The sequence below is a fragment of the Ixodes scapularis genome, unplaced genomic scaffold, assembly GCF_016920785.2.
Source record: "Ixodes scapularis isolate PalLabHiFi unplaced genomic scaffold, ASM1692078v2 PGA_scaffold3__209_contigs__length_174095766, whole genome shotgun sequence".
NCBI lineage: Eukaryota > Metazoa > Arthropoda > Arachnida > Ixodida > Ixodidae > Ixodes > Ixodes scapularis.
In genome coordinates, this window is record NW_024609868.1 from 72,522,234 (window position 1) to 72,539,344 (window position 17,111).

Below are 17,111 nucleotides of genomic sequence, written 5' to 3' on the forward strand. Positions count from 1 at the left end.
AAAGTATTTAATGAATCATAGCGGCCGAAGCAGGTGGCATGTCGTCATCTGCTTCCAGCCAGCATCTAATTAAGAGCCTCAAGTAAAAGTGTGTTCAACTGCTAGATCAAGGCATGTGTTCATGGGCACCATTAAATTGCAAAATTTTGCTGTTGGTTACGGGAATACGGGTAGTTTTTCAACGTAAATCCGGTTAAAAACAGATGCTTGAAGATTTTATGCGAAGAATAAAATAACACTTTTCTATAGACACCATTTTTGTTCCAATAGTTTAAGCATTTTTTACACGCAGAAAACTGTATAATCCGCCATCTTTAACGCTGCCATTAAATTGCAAACACACTTCATGGTTTAAGTTGAATGCACTCTTACTTGATGCTCTCTAGCATCTTATGACGTCAGTGGTGCCACCCGTGGTACCACCGACGTCATGCACGCATGACCGTCGTTCGCGCGGTAGGCCTACCTCACTGATCTCTAATATAGGGGCCTGGAAGGCGCTTAGCCTAGCTCGGAGTCGGGCACGAGTGAAGCCATCGGAAGTTCGATGCTTGTCCCAGAAGTCAAGTGTTTGCTGGGTTTTATAATGGATTCAGTTAATGTTTTGGTTCATGCTTTCTTGCATTTTTACGTGGGTTTTAATAATCCCTTTTAGGAATCAATCTTGAGAATGAGGCACTTGAACTTGGGAAGTGTACACTTAATCAACTAGAATCTCGAAATTCTCAGACATGAAATGGCTTCCAAGAAGACATCTCGGGCCTGCATGAACTGTTATTGCGCGACAAGCAGGCTCTATTGTTATAACAAAAGCAAATCAAGCGCCTTGGACATAGTTTCGACCACCGCTCGTAAGAGTGGGGAAGCCTGTCAAGCGCTCACTTCCGGGACAAGCTGCTTACTTCCGGTGGCTTTATACCTGTTCGCTCAATGCGCCATCCAACTCTCTAGTGGAGATTATTGGCCCATATCAAAACAAACTGCCATAGACAAGAACTTTTTTTACACATAAACTCACTGATCTCTATAACAATTGTTCAATCGCGCATCCCCGCTCAGCGAGTGCGGCCACCAGACGGCAATGTTGCACGTCGAAAAATCGTGTTTTTGGAGCGTTGCCGAGGCTGGCCGCAGCGTGCTGAAGACACGTTTTCTACTTGTTCGTCGTCATTCGCCAGAAACGTTTTTTTAAAACCCTGCGTAAGCCGGATACTTGCTAATGAGAACATGTGTGAGTTTTTACGGAAGCGCAGTGCCGAGAGAAAAAAGCACAACTCGTCGAAAGCAAGTTTCGACGGTCTTGCGGCATGATCAAAGCTTCCTTGGCATGCCGAAGCGCTGAGTCTCTGTGCCTTCGCACGCTAGATTTGTGAACATATGAAGAAAAACTATTTTCCTTGTACCGAACGACACTCCAAGTACAACTCTTAGCTACCGTAGAATACCACGCATCCGCCCATTCCATATGAAGTGCCGATATCCAAATTTCTAAGATCTGAGAAAATATGCACAGTACATTTATATGTAAATTTGATGACCAGGCAAGCGCCCATTCCCCCATTTTTTCGCGATTATCTCTAAATTATGAGTGGGCGCTTGCCTGGTATTTTACGGTAATGCAGTAGCCTACAATTTAAATAAAGTAGTGTTGTATCCTGCATGCCAAAAGATGCACAAAGGCTTGCCCAGTGTGATGCAGATGGACGCTGCCGGAAGCTCGTTGAGTTAAACATTGGAGATGCGTGTTACATTCTAAAAGTAAAAAATGAAGCCCCCGCACCCCCCCCCCCCCCCCCCAGTTCAACTTCAAACCATATAATTATCTGAGCATGTCTCAAAGGCAAGAAAGCACAAGTGTGCTTTCTTGCACACTTGTGCTTTCTCATGCATCATCAGTGGTGCATCATCAGTGGTGAAGCTTACAAAAGAACTGCTTGTAACAGCTTCTGCAGCAAAAACGTGGCTTTTGTAGCACATATTTCATTTAATTTATTTCGCACTGCAAACTTAAGGACATGACGTCCCGAAACCAAGACCACACGCAACGAAAACAGCACAACCAAGCACCGGGGCAGGATACCACTAGCAGACAATAGTTTTTTGAACGACGGCAAGTTAAAGTATTCAAATAACGAACCTGCAGCAAAAAGATGTCCGAGCGTTCCTTCATGGCTGTGGTAGCGTGCCTCGAACGACTGGCGTGGGATAGCGGCTTCTGTAGAGGCATCGTAGCTGAAGACCAGTGCTGGCAGGCTCTTAATGCTCCCAACTTGAAATCCACCAAGATGGGTCCCAGGAACCACTGTTTTCCCGTGGTTGGCTCGAGAACAATCAATTTCGTGGCGTCCTGTGGTTCGTCCAGCATATGGGCCCCGTCACTGCTGGCGATGCTCAGAAGTATAATCTGCAGCACGCTATCACGGCTGTGAGAGCGTGTCCCCCACATTTGAGCTTTTGGAGCAGGCGATTACAGTTTATCACATTGTAAAAAGCGATGCAAGAACTATAGAAATTCCCGCAGTTCCTCACAGTGTCATAAAAACTATTATAGCTGCAATTATGATACACAATTATTCACAGCAAAAAGATTGCTAATGGAAATGGGGATAGAAAGCAAAAACACAGAACTTTGGCAATGACCTCATTGCCTTTAAAGCTTGATGCAATAACTAAATCAGTCCCACCTTCGACAACTGCAAAGCAACAAAACTATTTAAACATAGCGAATAAACCACACGGCAGGACAAGCATTTTTCCCTAAAATGAAAATAATGGGAGGAAGATTCATACGAGTGTTTCTCAAGTAATCGGTGCCACCGAAACAATGATTGACACCGCTCTTCCCCCCACGCAAGGTATCAATAATCGTTCCAGCCAAGGAGAAGCTACTACAAAAGGGAAACTAAGGCTTGGACACACTTCTCGGAAAGTGGCCACTTTTTGTTTGAGCATATATTTTAATAGTCGATTTTACGTAGGCAAATATAAGCGAGTAACATGTGTGAATTTTTACGGAAGCGCAGTGCCGCAAGAGAAAGGCACAACTCGTCGAAAGCAAGTTTCGACGGTCTTGCGGCATGATCAAAGCTTCCTTGGCATGCCGAGGCGCTGAGTCTCTGTGTCTTCGCACGCTAGGATACCGATCAAGAATTGGTGCCGCGAAAATGTTTTGAAGGTGTGTCGTGCATAGATGTCTTTGCATCTTATATCGGCTAAAGTTCTGGAGCATCCAGATGTTCAGGCGAGAAAAATCGCGCGGGCGCCTTACCGCAAATGCTAGCCTTGTGCTGTGCGGAAACCTCCTCCATTTACGAGGGCGATGCCGGTCGCCCTCGTAAATGGAGGAGGTTTCCGCATCTTCCGGTTAAAATATGACTCACCGATATTTAGTTACTCTCTCCGTGCCCGCTGGCTTGCCCGAACCCCAAGAGACGTGGAAACCGCAAAGAAGGTAGGCGCTTAAATATGATTGCAGGGCCCCTTTAACAAAATGGTATGGGCGTCCCTTTCCGGAGGTACATGGGGGACAGCGGGGCTCGGTATGGGACAGAGGGGCTGGACGCTGCGAGGCGTCATGTGCAACGGGGCCAAGTGGGTTAATAGTTTTGTAATTAGCAGCCGCATACTGTTGCCGCGAGGCGGCATAAATGTATGTGGGGGGTTGGTTAACGAGCTCCCCAGGGATACATGTGCTGTTCGACTTTCTTTCGGACGGCACTTGTAGGCAAGGGTGGAGTGCCGTCGGACGGCACTGTAGACAGCCAAAAAAACAACAGAAAATGAGGTGTTTCAAACAACTTTCTTGAAGAGATCATGAACTGATTTTCAACTACTTCCTCGTCAGCTTTCCTCCTCAGTACATAAGCAGAATGAGAAATCATGTGGTCGTATTTCACTGAAACCCAAAGTTCTGCCAACAGTCTGAGAGCCGGCATGGACAAAGCCCTACATAAATTTCACACTTCACATTTTTGCAAGTGCTGACAACCATGAAGGGAGCGACGGGACAAGCGATGGCGACCCTTTTTGCTATCGCTCAGCCGCACGATGAGGCACACTGCGACGTTTTCTAGTAATTCAAGGACCGAGCAGCGTTACAAGCGACAGTGAGAAATCTCCGTCGCTGTTGCCGATGCTCGTCTCGTTGCTCACTAAATCGCTTACATGCGGTCCAGCCTTAATTGTCTAAAAGCGAGAGACACGTGCCACGAGTGAGTGCCGTGCTGCCACTCACTTCCAAGTGCCTCTCATTTCAGGGCTACACTGCCGTTTGCTTCCAAGTCCTGCACGGGCCTCCTGCTCAGGCGCTTTGATGCCACTTACGAAACTAGCACAAACTCGTCAAGGTTTTAGGTGGGGTTAGCCATCCGGTGTGTTTGCCGCATCATTTTTGTCGGTGCCTCGACAGTCCACAGTCACTTCACATTAACAAGTTGGGATGCCATGATGTCAGCGGCACTTGTGCCTGCTTGTCTGATTCACTAGAGGTTTGAAGACCAACTGCAGACTTTCGACAGCATGATACTTTCGGTTTTGTAACATCATTGTTGCTTCCTTGGGACAATTCTTAATACATGGGAGGAACAAGATGGCAGTTGCACCAGTGGGGAATACGTCCAGGCACTATACCTGCACTAAAACTTGCTTGAGCACCTGTTTATTTATGATTATCTTTACACTGGCAGCGTTACCTCCGAGGCGGGGTTTCCCTACCAGAAGAAAAATTTTACTGGGCCATAGGCGAGGCCAAGTTCGACTCGCGCTGCTGATCCTGTTGTCCCGGTGCCTCTACAAGGGCGAGGACCTGGTCAATAGGAGTGTGACAGGCCAACCTTCCAGGCGTGACAAAGTATGGCGCCGTGGGAAGGAAGCCCATTACACCTGTCAAAGTGGATGCAATTGCAGGTGCGTGCCTTGCTGCATGTCCGCTTTCCCGGCTCTAAACTATGTAGAAATTGGCCGGTTTCAGCATCGTTCATTATATAGGTTTTATAGACCATACGCGAAATAGCTCTTGGGTATCATCATCATGCCGCTCAGAGCGACATGTGGTGGGTTTTGATATCTTGAATCTGCAAATGCCACTATACCTCGTGTCGCCTCAGCATGAACTAACTGCGAAAGCTGTGCAAGCGCAAGCGGGTAGCCTTGGCTGGAGGATAAAACCGCAGTATGTGTGCGTCCACAGGTTTCCAAAGTCAACGGCAGAAGCTTCCGAGGGTGTCCCAAGCATGCACCAGCAACTTCGGGAGAATATATAGGCACTGCTATCTTGGAAGCACTTTCCAAGATAAAGAAAATGAACACAGTTGGCAAAAACTTGAGTGTTAAGGCCCGTTCACACTCTTGCAACCGAGTTGCAACAAAGAGAGACGAGATCTGTTCAAACTTCTTAAAAGTTCTTAGGACGAGGGTACATACAGACATTCTGGCGCCATTTATGCGGTGACCCTGGAATTGCATTTTACAAGAGCGAAGGTTTCGCGGAATTTCCGAGGTCAAACGTGTGCAATACCTGTAAGAAAGGCTTGTTTATAACGTTTGCAAAAGTTTTTCGAGCCAAGAAAGAAAGGATAATGCGCAAGAGAAATAGTAAATATGCCGGACCGCCAAGTTTACACTGCTACCCAATAGATGGCCCCAGTGTGTCCTCTCGTTGTAAGAGGTTTTAAGGAACCCAGTTTTAAGAGGTCGCAAGAGTGTGAACGGGCCTTTAGAGAACCATGCAGTGAACGGAAAACTTAACAGTTCATGCGTTCTTGGCATTTCATCAGGCTGTCGGCAGGCCTCTTCACGATGTATAATATGTGCATTACTTTGGTATTTGTTGATTTTTCTGGAAACAGGTGCCAGCAGGTACGGGCATAGACAATGGTAATTATATTCGTGCATCTGTGCAACTTTTTTTTGTTATTTTACTTTAAAGCTTGCTATTTATTTTTGAAAGAACTTCGTGGTTCCCATGGCGAAGTTGCAAACACTATATTGGTGTGCTCAAAACCAGTCCAAGGTCAGAACTAATGCCAAGGCATCTAAAAAAAATAATGTGACCAGAAACAATGTCATTTATTATGCTGTCAAGCTAGGCCTTGCAAATGTTTGCCAAATCGGGTCCACTAATACCCACCCATGTAGAAGGGTGTCTTTAGTGCCCATGCTTGTTGTTTAATTAGACCTAGAACATGATTTCCTACTACGTAGGACTTGCATTACGAATGAGTTTTCTAGTTAACGGTAGTGTACCTGTTAACAAACCATTGTATTAGGTAGGCAGAAAATAAGAGTGAAGTGAACTTTAGTCTTTATTGGCAAGTAGGTTCATATGGAATCATTTTTGCTTGAGTGGAGGCGCAAGTATGCACGACACTGATGGGACTTTCCTTTCAGTCGACGCAGACAAGGGTACCACAAGAGCCAGCGAGGGAAAGAGAACGGGACCTCTTGGTGTCAACGCCTTGCCGCCTGCGTGGCTGTGCCCCGAACCGTGCAGTTTTTGCCGAGGTAAACAATTGGGCCATTTGAAAGTTTTGCGTTTTTGCGGATAAAAAAAACATGACTCACTTGCATGCCTTGCTGTAAACAATCCATTGCAGCACTGAAATTTGTGAGTTGCAGATAATGTCACAGGTAGTATAGATAACCTCTACATTCTCGGAGTTCTGTGGAAAAAGGGGCTGCCCAAAGATTACACAGCAGGATGGTGCCCCGCTACAGAGCACCAGTATATGTCGCACCATAGCCTCCTTTATACTGACAAAACCTGGCAGATTGCCACGAGAAGCGGTCGCCCAAATGGAAAAGGTGAAGTAGCATACAACAGAGAAGAGTCTCGCCGTAGCGGACGCGAAACACGAAAAAAGTATGTTTTGGGTCCTCGCCACTGCAAAAGCTGTGTGCTGACGTCCAGGTTCCGCGAGGAATGGGGAATGGCTCTTTAATGCTCTGTGCTACCAAATCCTCATACTCCAAAATCTGTGACCAGGCACTCTATGACTCCGTCGTCGAACTGGCAGGCTTTGTGAGTTTAGAGGTGCTATGGTCATACTCTAATCCACTTTACTCCTTTTTTTTCAGGGGGAGGGCATCTTTTTGTTTGCATTCTTAAAAAAGATGGTTAGACTGTTATGATTAAATTGGTGTGGACAACCACTAACAAGTTCTGTTTGCTGTCGTCAGGGCCTACGCTATTCTTATCAATTCCAATCTTCGCAAAAGAAAAGATTGGGGAAGGGACAAAACCGGAGGAAAGTTGTGCCGTTTGCGTGGTAGATGTAACTACTCATGCTAAAGATAAATCACATGTAACTATGGTTGTTTGAGATAAATCTGTTTGAAAGGGTGTCTTCGCTATGCCAATCTGTAAACATATTTTTTTTAAAGCTGGAGACCAAGTGACACAAATATCATCGCTATCTTCTCAACTGGTTATTTCAATATTTTATTAGGAGTACTTGGCCATGACTTAAAATAAACCAAAGACCAGATTCGGGCTCATGTTGCCCTTAAGCTGAATTTTGCCAGAGAAGTAAATGCTGAAACTAGACAACATAATTCAAAGCAAACTTTCTGCAGCGACAAAGAGTTGGAAATAGTTACTGAAAGAATAGAGGAAGCAGTTTCGGGGCAACGGTATACAGATTGGACCTATGAGAGCCTAACCAGGCTTTTTGCTCTGGAACTAGACAGAGTTCAGAGTAAACGAAAGGGGAAGCAAGGACATAGACCAAAAAGCTGGTGGGACAAAGAAGTGAAGCAAGCGATACAAAAACGTCAAGAAGCCTCTAGAGAACACAGCTATTCTAAGCGCAGTAGGGATTCAAAAACGGAAGAGAAAATGGGACACTTTTATAACTTGTCGCCGAGAGGCATCCAGTTTGATCAATGCGAAAATTCAGAGAAAGGGTGAGGAATGGATGAGTAATGTAAGCAAGAAAGATAGAAACGCAGCTAAGAAGTTTTGTGAGCACTTGAACTAACTCGGTGAAACGACGCAAGCCAGACAGAGGTTCATACTCTCGCATCAGGGAGATCAATTAGAGGGAGATGATGCGGTACGATATATAGGAGCAGTGATAGAGGAGAAATTTCGGGAACGGGTACATGTGGAAGATAGGAGAACCGAAGGAAGTAGCAGTCCAGCTTGTGATATCGCGGATTTTGGACAAAGAGAATGGGAAAAGGCAGAACGAAGAGTCCCTAGTGGCACGTCGACAGGCACAGATGGGATCCCAATCAAGCTGGTGAAGAATTTGGGACCTAAATCTAAGGCAAAACTAAGGGATGTAGTGAGCACTATGATAACAAAAGGAAATATTCCAGATGAATGGAGGCTTAGTAGGATGAGTATGATATATAAGGGAAAGGGAGATAATTCTGATATTAGGAATTATCGCCCCATAACCGTGACACCAGTTATTTACAGGTTGGTAATGCAGATTATAAAGAACAGACTGGAGGAATGGGTAGATTGCGAGGGCATACTGGGCGAGTTACAGAACGGGTTTCGGAAACAAAGAAGGTTGGTGGACAATATATTTTCTCTAACACAGTGTATAGGAATAGTGCAAAAACAAAACAGACAGCTCTGGCTGGCATTTCTGGATATCAAGGGTGCCTATGACAATGTGAACCAAAGGAACCTGTGGGACATACAGGAGAGCTTAAACCTAGATTAAGGACTAACAGCCCTATTAAGGAACATTTACAAAGATAATAAGGTGATTATAACATGGGAAGGAAAGGTGACGGGGGAAATAGAGGTAAGACGAGGCCTTAGGCAAGGGTGCCCATTATCGCCTTTGCTGTTTATGTTGTATCCGAGAGGATTGGAGGATAGACTAAAGAAGAGTGGGCTTGGATTCGACCTTTCGTACAGTAAACTAAGCCAAAAAATTCAGCAATCCTTACCGGGATTGATGTATGCGGATGATATTGTACTAATGTCTAACAACAGGACAGAGTTGCAGGAATTAATGAGCATCTGTGGTAAGGAAGAAGAAGAATTAGGTTTAGAATTCAGTAGTGAAAAATCAGCAGTCATGATTTTTAACTGTGATGAAGTTGAGAGGCTGAAAATACAGAATATTACAGTTAAGAGAGCTAGTAAATACAAGTATCTAGGAGTGTGGATACGTGATGGTGCAGAATATCTCAGAGAGCATGAAAAGTATATAATAGGTAAGGGCAACAGAAATGCAGCTGTAATGAAAAATAGAGCACTTTGGAATTACAACAGGTATGAGGTGGTGAGAGAGATTTGAAAAGGGGTCATGGTGCCTGGCTTGACTTTTGGAAACGCAGTGCTATGCATGAAATCCGAAGTGGATGCAAGACTAGAAATAAAACAGCGCGGAGTAGGTAGGCTGGCTTTGGGGGCACATTACAAAACGCCAAACCAGGGAGTACAAGGAGACATGGATGGGCGTCTTTTGAGAGCAGGGAAGTGGTGAGCAAGATAGAATTTGAGGATCGGTCGAGGCAAATGGATAGGGACCAATGGGCACGAAAGGTTTTCAGCTATTTATGCATAAGGAGTATAGACACAAGGTGGAGACAGCGCACTAGGAAATTAAGAGGAAAGTTTTTAGGCTATAGTAGAGATACGGAAGAGCAGGTCTCAGTTAAGAAGAAAGTTAAGGCCACAAAAAGAGATCGGTGGCTAGACGGAATGCAGACAAAGACGGCTCTGGAAAGCTATAGATTAAACAAAACAGTTAATGCCAAAGAAAGCATTTATGACAACTCTACGGGAAGCTCGTTGTTTGAGGCGAGGACGGGTGTTCTGCGAACCAGAACATACAGAGCGAGGTACCAGGATATGGATACAGTGTGCACCGCTTGTAAAGAGGAGGACGAGACGGCTGAGCACTTGATAATATACTGTAAAGGGCTTCACCCTATGCCTACTGAAGACAACATGAATTTAATAAAGTCATTGGGTTTTAGAGACAGCGAAGGGAGAGTGGATTTCAAGACTGTAGAGATTACCAAGCAAACATTAAGTGAATGGTGCCAGAAAGTGAGAGAAAACTAGGTATTTTCTTATTAACTGATGGCAAGCGGTTTCATAGCCCCACTTTCTTTGCGGTTCGGAGTGAATATAGATTTCACATATAAATATTCTAAGCTTAAATGGTGAAACAAAATGGCTAGGTGGCATAAGCTACCGCCCGATCCAAAGGGCTCAGCCGGACTCATCCATCTATCCATCCATTGTAAGAGGTTTTAAGGAACCCAGTTTTAAGAGGTCGCAAGAGTGTGAGCGGAAAACTTAACAGTTCATGCGTTCTTGGCATTTCATCAGGTTCTCGGCAGGCCTCTTCACGATGTATATTATGTGCATTACTTTGGTATTGGTTGATTTTTCTGGAAACAGGTGCCAGCAGCTAGGGCATAGACAATGGTAATTATATTGGTGCATCTGTACAACTTTTTTTGTTATTTTATTTTAAAGCTTGCTATTTAGTTTTGAAAGAACTTCGTGGTTCCCATGGCGAAGTTGCAAACATCATATTGGTGCGCTCAAAACCAGTCCAAGGCCAAGGCATCTAAAAAAAATAATGTGACCAGAAACAATGTCATTTATTATGTTGTCAAGCTAGGCCTCGCAAATGTTAGCATAATCGGGTCCACTAATGCCCACCCATGTAAGAGGGTGTCTTTAGTGCCCATGCTTGTTGTTTAATAAGACCTTGAACATGATTCCTTATTACGTAGTGCTTGCATTACGAAGGAGTTTTCTAGTTAACGGCGGTGTTCCTGTTAACAAACCATTGTATTAGGTAGGTAGAAAATAAGAGTGAAGAAGTGAACTTTGGTCTTTAATGGCAAGTAGGTTCATATGGAATCATTTTTGCTTCAGTGGAGGCTCAAGTATGCACGACACTGAAGGGACTTTCCTTTCAGTCGACGGAGACAAGGGTACCACAAGAGCCAGCGAGGGAAAGAGAACGGGACCTCTTGGTGTCAACGCCTTGCCGCCTGCGTGGCTGTGCCCCGAACCGTGCAGTTTTTGCCGAGGTAAACAATTCGGCCTTTTGAAAGTTTGGCGGATAAAAAAAAACATGACTCACTTGCATGCCTTGCTGTAAACAATCCAATGCAGCACTGAAATTTGTGAGTTGCAGATAATGTCACAGGTAGGATAGATAGTCTCTACATTCTCAGAGTTCTGTGGACAAAGGGGCTGCCCAAAGATTACACAGCAGGATGGCGCCCTGCTACAGAGCACCATTTTATGTCGTATCATAGCCTCCTTTATACTGACGAAACCTGGCAGATTGCCACGAGGAGCGGTCGCCGAAATGGAAAAGGTGGAGTGGCATACAACGGAGAAGAGTCTCGCTGCAGCGGACGCGAAACACGAAAAAAGTATGTTTTGTGTCCTCGCCACTGCAAAAGCTGTGTGCTGACGTCCAGGTTCCCCGAGGAATGGCTCTTTAATGCTCTGTGCTACCAAATCCTCACGTTCCAAATCTGTGGCCAGGCACTCTTTGGCTCCGTTGTCGATTGGCAGGCTTTGTGAGTATAGAGGTGCATGATTATACTCTAATCCACTCTACTCCTTTTTTTTCAGTGGGAGAGCATCTTTTTGTTTGCATTCTTAAAAAAGAAGGTTAGACTGTTATGATTAAATTGGTGCGGACAACCACTAACAAGCTCAGTTTGCTGTCGACAGGGCCTACGCTATTCTTATCAATGCCGATCTTCGCAAAAGAAAATAAGATGGGGAAAGGGACAAGAGCAGAGGAAAGCCGTGCCGTTTGCGTGGTAGATGTAACTACTCATGCTGAAGATAAATCACATGTAACTATGGTTGTTTAAGATAAATGTGTTTGAAAGGGTGTCTTCGCTATGCCAATCTGTAAACATATTTTTTTTTTAAAGCTGGAGACCAAGTGAGATAAGTATCATCTGCTGTCTTCTCAACTGGTTATTTCAATATTTTATTAGGAATACTTGGCCATGACTTCAAAACAAACCAAAGATTAGATTCGGGCTCATGTTGGAAGGCGGGTCTTTCCTGCCAAACTTCAGAAACATTTATCTAAGCAAAGATGATAAACAAATTACTGTTAGTTTTAGTGTCCCGCCATTTCTGCATGCAAAAGATGCCTATATAGGTACAGCACACGAAAAGTTATAAGAGACTTTGTAGTGCAGAGATGCATCATGTACTCTTTTTTTTTATTGTTGATGAGTGATGATGAAAATTGTAATGATTACTACCTTGTAGTAGGCCTCGTACATGAAGCATTCCCTCACATGCACACAGATGTTAAAGCAAGCTTTAAGCCCTCTCTAAATTCCATCGTGGCTTGCTTTCGTTACAACTCAAAAGGGGGCACAATAAGACGGGGACGAGAAAGGAAGAAACAAGCGCTCACTACCAACTAGTTTATTCAGAAAAAATGTCTTCCCTTCCTTTCGTCCCTGCCTTAATGTACTCTTTTCTTTCATTGCAGCCACGAAGCACCTTGCCCAGCAAAGAATTTTATAATGCTTTCTTTGACTGTACTAAGCACTCTCAGTAGATAAGCCCCAGTCTTGCCTAGCAACTAGATTATGCAGGGTGGTGCAGAACAGGTTCAGCTAGACTTGGTATCCTCCCCTCTTTCCTCAGTAGGGACCATGCTCCTTGTGCTTCAAGTGCTCTCAGTGCACTTACTGATTTATTATTTACGTTCCCTTTGAGCCTTAAATTGATATTCTTTTAAAAGAAAAAGCAGACAATAGCAGCAGCAGCCTCCCCCGCCCCTCCACTCTCTATCTCTCTCCATGGGAATATTTTAGGTTCCTCCTGATGGCTAAAATAATTTTGAATGCAATAGTCTGCATTTTTATGGTGTCCATCTGTAACCTGATACATCATCAGGGTGTCTACCAACCTGAAATTCTCAGGGAAATCGTCAAAAAGTTGGCTTCATCAGGGAAAATGACCACTGAGAGTGGAACGGCGATACGAAACAAAGCTTGATGGTTGCACATGGGCACGACTATGCTGAATAATGTTTCCGAATTATGATCCTTTGACCCAGAAGTGGTCAGGAAGTTTTTATCAAAATAGTCAAGGGAAATTCTAGAAAAGTCGAGGAATTTGAAATCAGTAATTTGGTAGACACCCTGATGCACTAGTTCCACCGTACGAAATGCTTCACAATCAAGTGAGAATTGGGGAAAGCGAAATATAGAAAGGCAGCAATGGGCGTCTGCCTCACTTGCCTTCACTCTGTTGCATGGACTTTCCATCTATGACACTGCGGGCACTTAACATGTCCTCGACAATTTTACTTTGCTCACCTACAACTTCGTCTGACTTCCAGAACTTATTTCTTATCATTGGCTTCTTTTTTCCCAGGACCCACCCAGTAAAGACTTTCGGGAACCCGGCGTTACTTTCACTTGAAAGCACCCATGAACATCTGGCAGCATGTGCGTTGTCTGCGAGGACCTATCAATCGACATCCTGGAATTTTCAGCAGGAATCTCTCGGGTATTAGCCATGTACTGAGCATAAAAAGGTCAGTATGTGGGGGAAATCGACGAAGCACACTTTTTGTGTTTGAGCACCCTCATGGTTAAAAAAAATACAAAGATTTCGGTAAGAGCTGTGAAAGTTGTGACAGCACTTGGAGCACATTCCTAGAACAGGGGAAAAGAATTACCAATATTGGTTACTCTTTTAATGTTTTCCATATGTGTGTTTGGTGAATAGTCCAGCTATAATACAAAGGTTTGTGTGTTCCATTGTGTATCTAAACTGCTGTTAGATTTTTTTTGTGCATCTGTTGATATGAGGATTCAAACAATAGAAGAAGAAACTGCAAAAAGAAAAACAAAGCTTTGAAAAAACAGCAAGGTGGCAAACAAAGGTTTTAGGAAACTTGTAATTTTTTGTAATTCTAATTTAATCCTCAACATCAAGCAGGCAAAGCAAGCCTTCACAAAACTTGTCATTGTAATTTATTTTCGTTCTTGTCTAATAGTTATACCAGTTTTGTGTATTAGTATTATTTCTTATGATGTTATTTGTTTAGTGTTTGTGATAAAACCCCTGTGATAAGCCGAAGCAGGCTTTTGAACCAATATGTATCACATTAATTTCTAATAAAGTAATTGTTTTAAATACTTGTGGCTTGTTTTGCAGTGCCTGCATGGTAGGACTCATGAAGTTGCATTTCCACAAATGGCAGTGATATGAGCTGAGAGAAAACAGCTATCTTTATTGTTAAATTTGAAGATTCCTGCAATTTATTGCCACCCACCTGCCCACTCAAAGCAGGCATAAAGCAACAGAACATGCTCGTTCACACCAGCTCTTGCCAATAGTATAGACATGTGACAAAAAATATATACAACCTATTGTAAGTGATAAGTGTAACCAAACTAATAGAAAGTTAAGCTGCCTATTAAAAAAAACTTTTACTTTTTTTTTGTTGTGTGCAAATTCCAATGTAACAAAACAATGCTGTCCTGAAAGCTTCTGTTGTGTTTCATGATAAATTTTAGAGCAGCATTCAGTTCAGCATCGTTAAGACCATCATCGTTCATTTTTCCATGTTTCATTACAGGAAATTGTAAGATATCAGTTCTGCATTTCGACGTTTACACTTGCAGACAATTCATGTTACCGCTTCTTTTAGGTGGAATCGAAGTTTCCATTTCAACTTTCTTACTTTCCCACAGTTGATGTTACTACCCTTGTTTTAGAGTAATTCAAGTTGAACTTCGCAGGCGGCAAGAAGTCTCCTAGCGATCACAATGCCTCCCTTTGTTCAACAAACTGATACTTGACTAGGGCTGCTATACTCCAGACAAAGTGAGAGTCAGCACTGACTATCTTTCGGAGAGTCGCTCACACACTCCCATGACTCCTTTGCGATAGGAGTCGGGGGACTCTTCATAAAAGGAGGGTCTTCACAACTCTTGTTACAGAGTCACGGGGATTACCAGGACGGGGTCGTGTGACTCTTTTTCCCCGTTGGATAAGAGTCGTTAAAGAGTCGCAGTTGACTACGTCACCTGGAGTCTCCCATACACTACCATGACTCTAGTGTGATGAGAGTCGCAGGACTCTTCTTTAAATAAGAGTCAAGTGACTCTACAAACTGGAGTCGTAGAGGAGTCCAATCTGTAGCGCGCAAAGGAGTCGTGGCGACTCTCTTTAAAAAAAGAGTCGAGCGACTCTACAAACTGGAGTCGATTCTGCGGCGCGCCAATACCCCCAAAGAGAGTCATAGCGACTCTTTTTTTTAAGAGTGCAGACTTGTACGTAATCCGTTACAAGTAACGAGATTACTTGTAATTCCTTACTTTTATCGGTAATTTAGTAACGGAATAATTACATATTTTAGTAATTTTAAAACAATTCTCTTACATTTTTGACGTAACGGATTCCTTGCATTCCGTTCCTTTTTTTTTCGGGACCAACCCCCCCCCCCCCCCCTCTAAAGAAAGTTTTTTTTTTTTTTTTTTTTTGTAAAGTCGAGCGCAGTGGCCTGTCACGGGAATCGACCAGCGCAAAGACAGGCTTGGCACTCTTCAGCTCCGCAAAGCCTTTTTTTGCAACACCAAGCCTCTGAATCTATTTGTTTAAACATTAACTAAAGTCAAAAAATCCAAATTGGCATTTCTACAAAAAATAAAAGGGGGGGGGGGTGAAGAGCAAGTTATCTCCGCTTTTTTTAGTTCCTTGTTTTCTTTGCGATTGAAGACAGGGAGAGGGGGACAGCAAGTGATTGTGTGCCTCTTTGAGAAGCTCGAGGCGGCAATACAAGAAACTACATTTATTAAAGTAACAGGAATGGATTGTTAGTATGAAGTTCAACGTAAAACATTGCCGGAGCGTTCCAACTGGACGCCTCCGTGGCCGCGGTCCGTCCTCCCCCTCTCTGTGGGCGTGTGCCTTCTTTTATAGGCTTTTGTGCTTTTCTATACGTGCGCTATTGCGCGCCTCGGCCGTTGTCCAGTTTGGGCATTCGGCAGAGGCCTCTGGCCGTGGTGGGAGACTTGCTCCCACGTGGTACCCGGCCCAGAACAAGGAGCGGGAGGATAAATAACCCACGGGGAACGAGGAAGAGGATGTGCGGGACACCGCGTCGGAGGCAAAGGGAGGTAACGTAGTTTAAACGGCAGTCAGCCTAAAACAATCCCAGGAGGTACAGGGACAGGAGAAGGGGGCAAGGGCAGTTTTGGACTCAGGAAGAGGGAACAGATGGGACGAAGCAGGTAGCAAGAAGCTGTGGAAAGAGGATAGGAGGAGGCGAAGTAGTGAAGAACTGAAAAGAGAGAGCGCTACCACCGAGCCAATAGCTCAAGGAGGAATGAAAAACCCAGCACCAACCATGAAACCACAAAGGGAGTCCTGAGAGAGGTAATTGTGGTAGGGGATGGAAATGTTGGGCGATTTGCGCAAGTACTCGTTTAGAATGCGGGGATCCCGGAGAGCGTTGAATTCCTGTACAGAAAGACAGCAGCTGTGGAACAGGCACACGAGGCCATCGCGAAGTATGAGGGCCAGGCCCGAGTTGCCCGAAGAACCTACGTGCTACACTTGGAACTCAAGGAAGTACTGCAGGGAGTAGCGGAGAGCATAACGGCCAAACTGGAAGAGGTATGGGCACCGAAGGGAACAAAACCGATCATCTTCTCGGTAACGGAGGTGTCTGGCCGAGGAAGAGAAATAAAAGCGGACGCAGTTGCAAATGACGCACGACTCCACAGTTTGTGCCAAAAAATTGGGGCACGTTTTCTGGACCTAACGAAGGGTCTAACAACGAGGTGCCTTGCTAAGGAGAGTCTGCACTACTGTGAGGAAGGGGTACGGCGAGCGGCCAGAGCAATAACCGAGGTGATAGCCCCTCTTTTAGGGCAAGAGAGGCGCCCGTATAGGCCTCGGAAAGAGGGCGGGACAAGAAGGGGAAAGCCCCAGCACGGAAGAGCTCTGGCAGGTGATTGAACAGCTAGTGAGACCGAAACAACAGGTACCCTCATTAAGGAAGCGGACGTGGGTGATAAAGGTAGGTGAGGCGTGGCGGCGGGACCAACGGTCAGCAAACGAGGCAAAGGAGGATTGAAACGAAGCCCCGCGGAAAAGGAGACAACGGAGGAGA

General features: G+C 44.6%; 1 pseudogene; it reads left to right on the plus strand.

Annotated features, from left to right (window-relative positions):
• The first annotated feature begins 13,413 nt into the window (after positions 1–13,413).
• Positions 13,414–16,957, plus strand: LOC120836396 (annotated as a pseudogene).
• Positions 16,958–17,111: the final 154 nt, after the last annotated feature.